At 32.5% G+C, this 14,013-nt stretch overlaps 1 protein-coding gene across 1 annotated transcript in view; it reads right to left on the reverse strand.

Moving 5' to 3' along the window:
* LOC128238764 (potassium voltage-gated channel subfamily KQT member 1-like) overlaps positions 1-9,546 on the reverse strand; it is a 74,214-nt gene extending 64,668 nt beyond the window's left edge. Inside the window, exon 1 of the mRNA XM_052955005.1 lies at positions 9,474-9,546. The gene's annotated coding sequence lies outside the window, so the exon portion shown is untranslated. The remainder of the gene's footprint in view (positions 1-9,473) is intronic.
* Between the last annotated feature and the right edge of the window lie 4,467 nt (positions 9,547-14,013).

Here is a 14,013-nt window from a genome sequence, read left to right on the forward strand (position 1 = left end):
CGACGCAGACGCCGTTGCGATTAGTAAACCGTCCTTGTTCTTCGAATAGGCGAGCTAAAAAGACCAATTATTGATTTAATCTTTATAATTTGCTCATACTGAAATCTAGGTAACGTATCATAATAAAGTTAAATAACACCTTGAATTTTTCCAGTTTTGGCAGTTTTCATAAAATACTAGAAATACTGCTAAAACGAAAGCATACATCAGGAGAAATCAAATGGTTGTTTATTGTCCATTTTCACGCTCACAAGAGAGCTGTAAAGTGGATTCTGGGCTTCATAAATCTTGAGCTCTAATTAAGATGGTAGACATGTGTTTGCCTCTATATAAAAGTACTATTACATCAATCAATATCTCCAATATTTCTAAAAAATACATACAAAATAAATATGAATATAGCTTTTATACTAGGTTCACAACTTTTATTACAAAATCACAAAACTGATAGGTGATTAAAAAGAAATGATTTGTAAGTATCGTGTATCAATAGATGAATGATTTACCGCTAAGAAAGACTTTGGGGTAAATATAGTTTACAAAGTGACGGTGCATGTAGACGTCACGTATGTTGTATATTATATATGCAACACACATTCACGGCGAGCACATAAACCTAGCTGAAAGTGGAAGTAGACGTAATAGTTGCCTTTACAATTTCGTCGCCTCTCTTTTTTAATTTTGACTTAATTCTAGTTAAACATCATCAACAGTTCACATTTAATTTCTATTGTTAGAAGTATTTTATGAATAACGTTATATAAAATGCTTTATTTAGCCGGAAAGCGTTATTAACGCCGTAAAAAATAGGAACGTATGATAATTATATGTTCGGCTTGGTATGGTAAAACACTGTTTACTAGATAAACTGCAAGATGTTATGTAGTGTTAATTCATAAAAGTGAGAATATCCCAATTAAGCCTAGTTTTAACACAACTTTTGCCGGTATACTATATTGGAGAGAGTCACATTAAGCGAGCAATGCTATGTAGGCTAAGACAAACAAAATAACCATGATTCTCGGCTGGAAGAAATCAAACGAGGCAAACGTAGAACTTGCGGGCAGCAATATTGCATCCTAAGCTTTGCTGCTATTTCACGGCAATCTAATCCTTCTTTATGGTGATGCTATCAGATTGTACTTGGCTTTCCCACCTATCGAGAGGCGAGGAAACATGAACATCTTGAGGGCTTAACGTACAATCATGTACATAGCACTTGTAAGCTAAAATTACAGGTTTTCGCTGAAAATTGACATGCTTTCTTTACAGTGCTTTAGCAAATTGTTAATTAACCCGACGGATAATGAAGTTTACCACTAAGAATAATTTAGTAACAGGAAGGGATCTACAAACGCTGTTCGGTCAGGTTTGCCATGTATTTCCAGGGATCGCATGTATGATTTTCGCCTTTCTTTAGAGCCAACCTTTAAAATTTTCAAAAGCAATCAACTCAAAAGCATAATATTACTGGAGATAAATGTGCATCAGCAACAGATCAGTAGCTCGTTGGCTAGACCAAAAACATGTATGACATATCAAGTCAAATATATTGGGTATGATCATTGCCGGATATTAGTTATTTTCCAGATTAATATGTCCACAGACAAAAAATAATGCCGTTTTAATTCCATTAATACAGCTATAAACATCAATATCATATCAATGCATGAGCTCCCAGTGGTGTTTTTCTATAGCCTGGGTTTATATTATCACATCAGGAAACTACTCGCATGGGATCTGGAATGAACTGCATTGTTTTTGAAGTGAATTAATCAAACAAGCGCTATCAAATTAAAAAAAAGGAATCGAGCGATTGGATTAACGACAAAACATATTTGTCTGAAAGAAATTCTTCTGAACCAGTAATGAAGCTAGCATTTGAAGATATTAAAAGATGATTCGCATGTATTAAAGTAAATATTATTTAGTCCATTAAAGACTAAATGGTATTTAGTTTAAGAAAAACTCACAAAAATAGTTAAAATGGTCATTATCAACACACATACCTTATCTCCCAGCTCAATTCTTATATTGCGACTGGTTGCTTTTTATTTAGGTGAACTGAGATGTTTACCCATCAAATCAATTGGGGAAAGTGCATACTTAAACGTTAGAAGATATCTCAAGTGAACTGAGAGCAACTGCATTGCTTCGTGCCTTGATTTTCTTTACCAGTAACATTTCAAAAGTATAGACACAAACTAAAGGTTATGGTTATATACAGTCAAATAAGTGTTACTTTTTAGGCAATCTTAGAAGTAATTTCGAGAAAGTCTTGTCAATTGCTTTACCCATTTACAACCAAAGTTGGCATTTACATGAAACCGTCTAAACTCTTTCTAATCTGCTATTTCAGCGTAATTTAAGTTAACATAGCGCTAATAGAGCAAATCGAATGATTTAATTAATAAATAAATGATGTATGCTTGGTGAAAAACATGCCGTCAACCATCGCTTTGCCAGCGTTTTATTAGACTGACAACATTCCATTTATGGCATTGGTGGCTATGGAAACGTGAATTAGTAATATCTTACCCTTAATTAACCTACACTTCCGAATTTTTAATGGTTGTCGCAATACATCATGTGAATCCATTAAATGTTTGATAAGATTGGAAGGTCAATGTAATGTACCAAACAAAAATGCTGACTTTATTTCATAGTTGCATAATTATATAACACCAACTATTTTATGCTCAGCAGAATGAAGATAGTTCGCGAATGTTTATGTCATTGTTATTATATATCATGTTTTATTCTTATTTAATTGGCAATTACTTAGTAAAGTAGCATATACGGAAAACAACGTATACGAGTTGTCTAAATTAGGTACTTTAACTCATTTTAAATCTTGTATTAAAGCCATGTAATATTAGGCCAGCAATTATTTAGTAATGTCGTTACGGGAGTGCCGACCCTGATTTTTGCCAAAACCAAATAAAAATAAATGTTCTATCGTTATTTTTTATTTTCATTCTGGTCGTCGACTGTCATTTTGTCGTGTTTATCTATCTTCGTATTTTTTGTGAAGCAATGAACTATGAGCAGGGTGGCTGGCCACGGTCTTTTGACATGGAATAAAATAAACGTCATTTCTTCTTAAGTGAATATTTAAACATTTCAGGATTAAATTTTAAGCAGCAAAAGTAGCGAAAATAGGTTGACAATTTTCAACATACATGTTTAGAACACACAGTTATGTACGTGTTGTTCCCATATAATGACGTTATGGTATACTAGTATAAGACCTATATCACGTCTAATTACGTTGTCGAATGCAATCACTAGTTGTATTTTAATAAAACGTATGCCGTAACGTAAACGGAATAAACATGAATGTCTCCGTCGTTGTACTACATTATTTTTTACACTATTTGAAAAGTGGACTTACATGGTGAAATAATGTATTATCCTCGAGCAAAACAACAGTCAATCCTCGATCAATAAACATATAATGACAACGGTAGTTGAGCACATCTGCCGCGATGTCAGGTTGCAGTATTAATTTTTCGATGCGATTGAAAACTAAGCAGTTGTCATCCATCTGGTAGATTCCTGACTTCAATCAATTTGAATAAGTCTGGTTAACGTCAACGAGAGAAATTAGTGCTTACACAGTTAAGTTTAGGTACGATCCTTTACCAGAGCATTGCATGAAAGAAGACTTAATATGCTAGCATGTAGTAACAGCACTATGACTGCCCATTTTTAGGTTGATTATTTCAGTACTAAAAAGGAGCAATTGTCATATTAAAATGCACACTTGAGAGGTATTGCATGGTTTAAATGCATACACTTTACTGCGACTGAATTATTTTAAATATTCAAAGACTTCACAAGAATAACATGGAACGTACGCAGTTATCGTCTTTATTCCAAATAACTAAACAAAAATAAAATCCAGAGCTATTGGCTTCGCTGAGCATATGCGTCTCTTTTTTGTTCTTTGAAAACCTACGACTGTCAGTTTAAGTCTACGATCGCTACGGACGACGCCACTAGCGGCACCAAGGCTATACTCATTTTAACACAGGTTTAGTTATTGCACAGACTAATGATGCCTCTTAAAAGACGAAAATATAGTAAAAATACAAATAGTTGTTTAACTATTCTCTTTGTCCTATTGACCAAAGAAGGCTATATCCCAGTTAAATTCGTATATTGCGACTGGTGTCTTCTTATTTAGGTGATACGACATGTGAACCCATCGAATCAATCGGGGAAAGTACATACAATAACTTTTAAAGATATCTCACGGGAACTGGAATGAATTGCTTTGTTTCATGCCTTGATTTTCTTTCTCATGTACATTTTAAAAGTATAGACACAAAACAAAGGTTACGGTTATAAACGGTCAAATAAGGGTTACTCTTTTAGGAAATCTCAGAAGTGATTTCGGGATTTTGGAGTCAATTGCTTTACCCATTTACAACCAAAGTTGGCATTTACATGAACATCAATGTGAATATGTTACCAAGCTGTAGTATATGTATTGTAAGTATAGTATTAAAGAGGCGTATCAATAATCATATCGATTTCCCAGCATCATTACAATGGTAACCTTATTTGTTGTTACTGAATAATTTATCCGCAATAAGTTTCCCAGGCACTTTTTTGAAAAACGGGGAGGAAGCGCTAATTTTTTATCCTTTTTTGAATTAAACACAATGATAGAAACAGGGTATTTACACAATTTATTGTACAAATGACTCATATTCAGTTTGAAAATAGTGTCTAACGTGCATTTAAAATTTGGTTTTTGTTCATATACAGCCTTGATAAATGTTTAGTTCAACCTCAGCTATCATTATTCCCAACTATAAAGAGTTTTCCACTTTAGACCTATGTTACACAACATTTTTGTTAAACCATTAATCGTGTGTGAACACATTGACAATTTATACTTAGCTTTAATGAAATGTATGTTCTATGGTGTACATGTGTACAATAAAGAATGGAATGCTAAAGAATATTTTCATATTTCTCTGTCCGTAATTATGTTAAAACATGAAACAGTATGTCTGCCTTTTCTAGAGATGAACGATACAATAGTGATCATAACAATTTTTTAAAAATCTGCTTTCAATGGTATCATACTTTGTATTATTAATACTTAATAATAAATTGAACTTTTTGTTCATAAACATGGCAGTGAAGTTAAACTTATTACCACAATACACAAAGAGACGAACATGTGTTGGTTTTCATTAAATGGAATGAAATTTTGTCCATTGCATTATCACTTTGGCCCCACACTGTATTTGGACGCTAAAAATAAAATAAAAAATCTTCTGTTTTCAACTCAAAATGTTTTCTCTTTGATTTATATCATGGCGACGCTTATAAAAACAGTTAAATAATGCGCTTAAATGATCCAGATTGTTTTTGAGGCTACACTAAACTAAAAATCGGTTGATATTTAGTGAAAAAAAAATGTTATCTGAAAAAATGTAGCGGGTGCAACACAACGAATGCGGCGGTGCCTGAGAAACTAAAGTCATTTTTTTTTACCCAAGGCATGGAATTTGGAGAAAGGTGAACTCGTCATTAACGTTTGTTGTCATATGTAAACAGATATAATGGGGAGGGGGCATTAAAATGCAAGTATAGACACCATGCTGACGTTACAAATCCCTAAAGCAAGTCTGATGTTGTCGCCTAGATTTCATTCAGACCAATAATCTTCTGGCTAATATACCTTCCCTAGAGTAAAATAGTTGCCAATGATTATTATCAGTTTTATACTCTCGATACTTCTTTTTGTAGGTTCAGCATAAACTCAAAATGTAGAATGCGTATATGCTATTTAAACATTTTTGTTAAAGTGAATAAAACAATTTTCAATCGGATATTACCATTTGTCTGAAGAGTAACGGAATTATAAAGAAAAAGAATTCTTCTATAAATCGTTATCAATCCCTGTATAAAGGAAATTCCTTACAAATAGAAAATCAGATCTTATTATAAATTTGAATTGCGTATAAATTCACCATATTTTCTCTTAGACTATTGCTACTGCTGACAAGAGGAGGGATTTATAAACATAATTCAAATGATTGTTTATTATCCTTGTTTCGTTCTCCGACAAGGACCGTTAGCTGGGATCTTGTATAAGTAAATCTTTTGAACTAATTACGAACGGCATCATGCGGATTTATAGTGAAATAAAAACTGTAGAACAACGTTGATATCATTAAAATAAATATTGATGAATTCAACAAGAAAGTGTTTCATTAAATAGTTGTTCACATATACCTCAGGTGTACACACAAGCTATTAATGCGTCCTAGTGATAAAATGTTTTCTTTCAACAACAACAAATATTCAGTGGCACGATCATAACTGTTTAAAAAGTATCATTGAAACATGCTCCTTAAAACACTATACATTTTTGGATGAAAATTATAAGAATGTTAATGCATAAAAGAAGACAATTGTTATGGAAAATCTTTGCTACAGAACCAAGATGTCCATATTTTGATAACTGTTTTGACAAGTGTGGGGTTCAGAGCTCACAAACCGGTATAAAAAACCTTCACTGACCATGACAGGTTGATTAATTAAACAATTACTTGAAGCCAAAATTAAACATATATTATATGTTTGGTCATTTGTCATCAAACGGGGTTTAAGCTTTCGACTGCTTTACTTCCTTCTGTAGTTTTTAACTAGATATTGTAAAGTTGCATTTTCCTACTTAAGTGCCTTGATCAAAGTGCCTTTAAATTCAATATATTTTGTAATTGAAGTTGATTATGGTCGTATGATGTATTTACGAATTGATATAATTTACCGAGTTAAAAAAGCTCGACGACACTGCAAAAATCCTTTTTTGCTCCGAATTTTACCGACCTCTCAGGGAAATCGACGGACGCTATCTGACAACAAAGTCGCAAAACCAATTGAATGCTGTTAAAAAAAGCATATTTATGACGCCCAAAAAGACCTGCAACTTTAAAAAAGTTGTGTAGTTGTAATTATGCACACAAGTTGCTTGACAAGGGGTTGTAAAAGTCGATTCCAAGAAGGATTAGAGTTGACATTTTATCAATATCGAGCGTGTTAAGTTAAACACCTTTGCAAAGAATGGTTGTTACGTGCTGGATTGTCAGAAAACGATGACATTGATCTGTTGGAGCGGTGTCGAGGATGGCGAATTAGTTCTGCACATTTTAAGAGAGAAGAGACGCCAATTATACGGCTGTTTCCTATCCTGATATTTCAGGTTTGTTAGCGATGATTCAAACCTGCCGTTACTAAAAAAGCTTGATTTGTATCCGAAATTTGAGCAAGCCAGAAAATAAACGTTTGTAGTGCGTCCTCATTTCGATTTGGGGACGGACCGGTTATCACCACGCATTCGCGCTTTACACACTTTTAATCGGAATTTTGATGCGGGCGTGTGTACTTCGTAAATAAAGCTATCAATATAAATTCCTGATTTAAACTGATGGTGATGTTATTTTTTTATGTAAGACATGTGTGTTTATTAGCAGGAATTTTCTACCAATTGGTTGACGCATGCATGTGATTATTCTCCACGTGACTTCAAATAACGAAATGTTTTAGGGAATCACTGTGAAATGGCAGTGTATTGAACAACTAATGTTTCGCATTTAATTGAAATTCACGAAAATTTCCGGGGATACATTCCTTTAATGTATTAACATAAACAAAGCTTATCCTTATCGGAATGCATTTTGGTATTAGTAGAACATTCAATATATATCAATAGTTGATTCTTACGTGTTCACTTTTGAGTACACATTGAACTAAGGGAGATAAGCCTTGCCCCATTATTAATCAATCTAGTCATAATAACATGGTTAATTTAGTTTAACCCCTTTATATATGATGCAACAATATTAATTTCATCAAATTTTAATATAAAGCACCTGATTAACCTATATTAATGTATTGTTACTGACATTTAAAATGAATACGAAACCAGATGCTTTAAACTAATAAATTACACGTACCAACTCAATGACAGTACAATTTCTTACACAATTTCATAATACAGATATTCCTTTAATAATGGAAACATACCAGCATCTATACTGTCTCGTATTATAAAAAAGAGTTTGATAAATCAGGCCCGATGATGTTCATACTTCATATACACGGTATACATACCACATGACACATACGTCATATGTTAAGACAGTAAAGATTTCGACTGCATAATAATAGCCTTAAAGGGTTTTTAATATCATGATGATACCAGGGGTCACATGGTATAAACATAATGTTTCAGGTGCATTCAATTTACAGAATCAAACTAAATTAAAAATCCAATATCTCGACCATACGAGAAAGAATCTCCTTATTACGATAAAGAAAGACGCAATTACAAAAAAATGTTCATACATTTGTTATGAGATCTAAAATATTGTATAATCGGATTTTGTTCGTTACACATTGTGTTCATACTGGGTATTTCTAATTACACCAAAAATGCCATACTTTGTTTAGATCTGGATGCCACAATACAATCTAATATCACCACAATTTATCAAGCTAGTGTTTTATTCTCACGTTAATCAACATATCTACTGATTGCCTCAAACTGCATTAAGCATACTCGTTATTAAATTTAAACAGTATAATCCGCAGTAGGCAACACTGACTGTATTACAAAATAAAACAGTTTCTAATCATACGGTTCAAACAACTACATTCATAAGTTTTAGATACCGATCCTGATGACTAGCGTATTATGTTAACTGAATATAGTCGATTGGAAAGTATCTATTTTGATCTTGTCAATGACTGCTTTGGACAAGTATTTAAACAATTCGATAATTGGCGGAACAAAACAGTCTGACAGCTTGATATTTAAGCTTCGATTAGGCAGAAACATTAAGGGGTTAATATGATAAAAAAGTAGCTTAATTATACATTTATTTTGAACTCTAACATGGAAGTCTTATTACTTAAAGGTGTTTAGCGTTCGTATATTATATTGTTATTTTATTGTATTTCTGTTATAAAATATGTTGTTGTTTTTTAAACGTTCTTTTAGTTAAATAACACATTTTAATTCGGCAACCATGGTAAATGAGATGCTGGCGAACCTTTAAAAACATCACGTAAAATATCCCTACAGTTTCCTGTACACTATTAAAATCGCGTAACTTTCTCGGTTTCATTTTGATTCGCAACTTCATCTGCATAAGGATCTTAAACAAAACTTCAGTACATTGTCTACATAAATTAATTGTTTATTTCTAGGAAACAGCAACTGAAATATCCGCAAGAGTTGTGTTGCAAGTGGCATTTATCAATAATGGTGTATATTGTTGTCATAGAAATATAATGTACGTCAGGCAAATTATATACAGTATACCTTATTAATCAATAATACGTTCAACTGCTGAAACATTGTTTTTAAGTTAACATGCATTGTTATCGTTTTGAATACTTGTTTAAAGTATTTAGCTTTATCTTTTTGCATGTCATTAGATTACCTGCTACTGATTGTTCAGTGTGTATTTTGAGTTAAGATCTAAATCCACATATCAAACAATGATTTAAAAAAACGGTTCTATCCTTATCATAGCTGTAGCAAACAATGATAAAGGCCATATTATCGAACATACCGCATGCTGTGAATTAACATCACTCGTTGATAATAGCTTGCAAATAGAAAATCCAATAAAGCAAACAAAACATTTCAACCATATTTTAAACAACAAACAAGAATTTAATATATTTAGACAACTTACCTCTTTCGATGAAGAATTAAGCACGCTAGTATATCTATTTCGCATTGTAATCCTTCCTAAACATACTATAGAAACCTCCGTATACGGTAGTACTTGTCGCCTTAACAAATTCTCACATTATTAGACCCAGAGACATGTGAGACGCGCTTCCGCTGCTCTCTTTGAATGACAATCGATCGTTACCGGGAATTGTGACCTATCGCATTGCAAAGTCCAATGATTTAAATACCGCCAGTAAGATGGACATTTTGAATTTAAAATATTCTTTGTTTTAACATTTGATTTTAGAATATGTGTATTTTTCATTTCCGTTGCTCTTCTCTGTCGATGGTAATAACTGGCATTCATTTACGTAACGTTCGTTGGCTACCAAATCGTTCTGTAATAAAATTTTAGCCGTTTACAAAACATACTAACGTGGAAAATAGTTTTGACTTTAGAAGTCCAACATATATATTTTTTCTGTCATGATCAGCTTTGCTGACGTCACGTCAAAAATTGTAGCATTGCTTGAAGTTAAAATGACGTCATGAAACGAAATTGGGCTTCATTAAAAAATGTATGGTGTCATGTGTTGATTAACCAATTCAAACAAGTGATATAAAAAAGGAGTAAATAGTATTGCGTTTTCCGGAATAATGTTCTTTTTGCAGATTTTGACTTAACTAGCGCCTCTGAAATAAATAATCTCGTCGAGATAAATACAACCTCCCAGACCAAACAGTGTTCTAATTACCCTAGTATTCTACCGTGTTATTTGTTTAAGTGTTTCCTTATATAAACTTTGCATCAATCATTCTTAAATAAACAAGATTTTGCGATAACAAATGTCATAATTAACAAAAAAAATCTGTGTGCATCATTTATTATTAAATAAAGCATTTTTTTGTCAAGTTAAACATCATGATTAAAATGGAATGTTTCTATGCATCATATTGTATTAAATTAACTGTTTTGCAATGCTAAACACCATGATTAAAATAATATTTTTCTTTGTTTCATTATTGTTTATTCGAAACTAAACGAACAAAAAAGCAACATATTCAGTTAAATGATATCAAAACGGTTAAAAAGCTTGATCATATTTGAAAATAAGAAACGTATTTCGCTTTTTTCTGTTAATATTGTTTCCAAGATTATGGCGTTGAAAATTGCAATTCATTGTCATACTTTATATTTAAAAACATAGTGTACGAAACGTAGTGGCAGTTTGATTTTATGTTACCAATAATGCAACTGATGCCATCGTTAATAACTCAAACGGTGACTTGTATAAGAACATTTCGGAATGTCGAATGGACATGTCTCACAAAAGACATAAACATTCAATATTGTTTTATAAACCGTAAAACGAAACTTTTCAGAAAAATTATTTTACTGGCCGTTCCAAGGCGGTACCTAACAATCCTTGATAACACACCTAGTTTTATATACATGAAGTATACATGCACTGTGTTGTTTGTGGAGTTTTTGGCTGTTGTTCTGTGTTTCTTGTTTGTGATTTTTTTTTGTGTGTGTTCTTTGTCTTTGGCGTTTAGCCTTTGCCAATAAAAAGTGTTTATTTTTAAGCTTTTGACTACTGTGCTTGTTTCTTTAGCTTATCAATATTGTGTTAGCAAACCATACCATGTTTTGAATGAAACATAACAACATTAGTTTCAATGATAACCTGACACGTTTTGCTATAAAAATAATCAAATACTGTTTTATGTCGGAAATAAAGGTTACCCAAAATATACAGTTCAACATCCCGTCATCAGACATTTGTATAATCTAGGAAGACGAAACACACAAACAAGTACCCATCACAAACTTGTCCTCGAACACATGTTAATAAAAAGTTTAGTAATCAAAGCTGCAGTTATGACCTTGGAACAAGTAATTCCGATAAGCAATTAATAGGCTGAGTAACGATTATTCAAGATAAGCAAACCAGAGCCTTGCAGCGCCTGGTTACCTTCGGAGGTTGTATGTCAGATGTGGTCAATGTAATCGATTGTATCATGCGACATTGTACTATTATTTATTGACGTTACTTAACCTCTGAATTTATCATTTTGATTAAAAGTATTTTTACAATCTTATGCTGACAATTATGGATTGTTTTTGCAAACAATCCTTAATCTTAAAGTCTAATGTTGAAAAAACGTATAAATTTATATAGCATATTGGGACTACATACTAGTGTAAAAAAAAGCCATGATCGTCGAAAAAGGAAGAGCGACACACGTAAACTTTCAAATATACCGTAATGCAATGGAAGTTGTAATTTCGCTTAATTATTAAGGGATTTATTTGTTTAAAAACGGTAACTTAATTACTTCTCCCAAACTTATTCCTCAACATGCGTCTTGTTATCTGAATTCAATAACTCGGACCTTCAATTAAATCAGAAAGTTATACTATTATCATGGCTACTGTGCGAATCGCTATTGCAGGGCGTGGACGTTAGTTGGTTTGATTCATACATTAAGTGAACAAAAATGTTTGGTTGCAAACAAAACGGCGGATTTATAAGAAAAGGTACTGATCTGGTATAATGTTTTTGCCTTGTCAGTTGACTTTTACTTTATATTTGAAAAATGTATGCGACCAGCATGCGGCGAGAAACTTATATTTCGATCGGCATCTCATTTTGGTATCATAACTTTGTAAGCATTGCGTTGTAACCTACAATATGTTTAATAACTTTTTTTTATTTTTTAAATGTTAGTTTACAATTTACTTTATTTTTAAAGTTTTGTATTTAGTACTATGTAATGAATTGATAGTGAACATTATACTTTTAAATTAATAAATGTTTCCGTACAAAAAAACACTGATATATTGGCAGGCAAAGTGCAACCATATTACCGGTCTTAGAATCACACCAAACGTCAGGGCATCATATTGTGTGATACCCAATTTCTTTAAACTGTATTGTAAATATCAAAATGTTAAGGCCTGATATGTTCTAATCTAGAACACATATCATCAAAAAATAACAAAGACATGTAACTTAATCTTTTTACAGCATTTAAACACAATAAAATGTAAAAAAAAAGAACTACATTATAATCGCTCATCTCGATAATTAAACATAAAAGGATTAAGGTAATTGAGAACATCTGCCCACGCGATGTTATTTAACAATATTGAATTTCAGCAGCGATTGAAAGCTAAACTGTGGTCTTTTTACGACTGTTAAAGCATTACGTGGATTGCTGACTTTGATAAATTTGAATAAAACTGGCTAATTTCAGTGAAATTAATCAGTACCAGAATTATCATCTTTACATTACAACGTTTAGGTACGATACTACACAAGAGAGTGGTATAGAAAAAAGAGAAACATGAAGTATCTCTAGACAGCTAGCATGCAGTCACAACACTGTGACTGACCTATTTTAGGAGCTGATTATTTGAATGTAAAAAACAACAACATGTATCGGTATATTAATAAAACAAGAGGACGAACATTAAATTGTTCAAATGACTCCAATTTACAATGACTTTACTATTAGGCAAACGTCCGATTTTGTAATTGGTGAAGAACATCAATTGTTCTCACATGGAAATATGAACATGACGTACAGAAACTTACTCTGACAAAACAAAGACTTAATTCGAGAACCAAAGAACGAAAGCCAACGCTCGGCTGTTCTCCTTGTCATCAGGCAAAAAAGGCTCGTTACTCAACATATATTCAAGCCAGGGCTATGGGCAATGCTTAACATTTCTGGTAGATGAATTATTGTCAATGACGACACCAAGGCTATCACGATACCTTGATATTTTTTTCTTTGAAAAATACAACATATTTCTTATCATCACAGAGACAAACTATGCTTCGATCAAGGCGACCACATTGAGAGGATACCAATGGTGCAATCAAATGATTGTTTCTCACTTTCATATGAGTGTTGTTAAGAGGTTTATTGGCTTCATGAATCTTGAGTCCTTTTCAATATAGTAGACAATTGTTTGTGTTTGGACGAATGGATAAACAATTTAAATCTTTAAGGTCAGCTTTATTGTTCTTGCGATTTGGAACCATATATCCTATATGGATAATCCAATACATAATATCGTCAAGCAGATACCTGACGCGCAGTTATTGTTTTCACTGCAAACGTCAAGAAGTTCCTTCAATATAACGTTTTAAAGTTGTTATTTTGTTTTCTTTTGAAGCTATTTATTATTAAAGTTAATGTTTATGGAAGTCTTCTATTGAAATATCATAATGGTGCTTACATAAGGTGTATATTAAAAGAAATAAAAAGTAGTGAGTCACAGCCCCTAG

The sequence above is a fragment of the Mya arenaria genome, chromosome 6 (assembly GCF_026914265.1).
Source record: "Mya arenaria isolate MELC-2E11 chromosome 6, ASM2691426v1".
NCBI lineage: Eukaryota > Metazoa > Mollusca > Bivalvia > Myida > Myidae > Mya > Mya arenaria.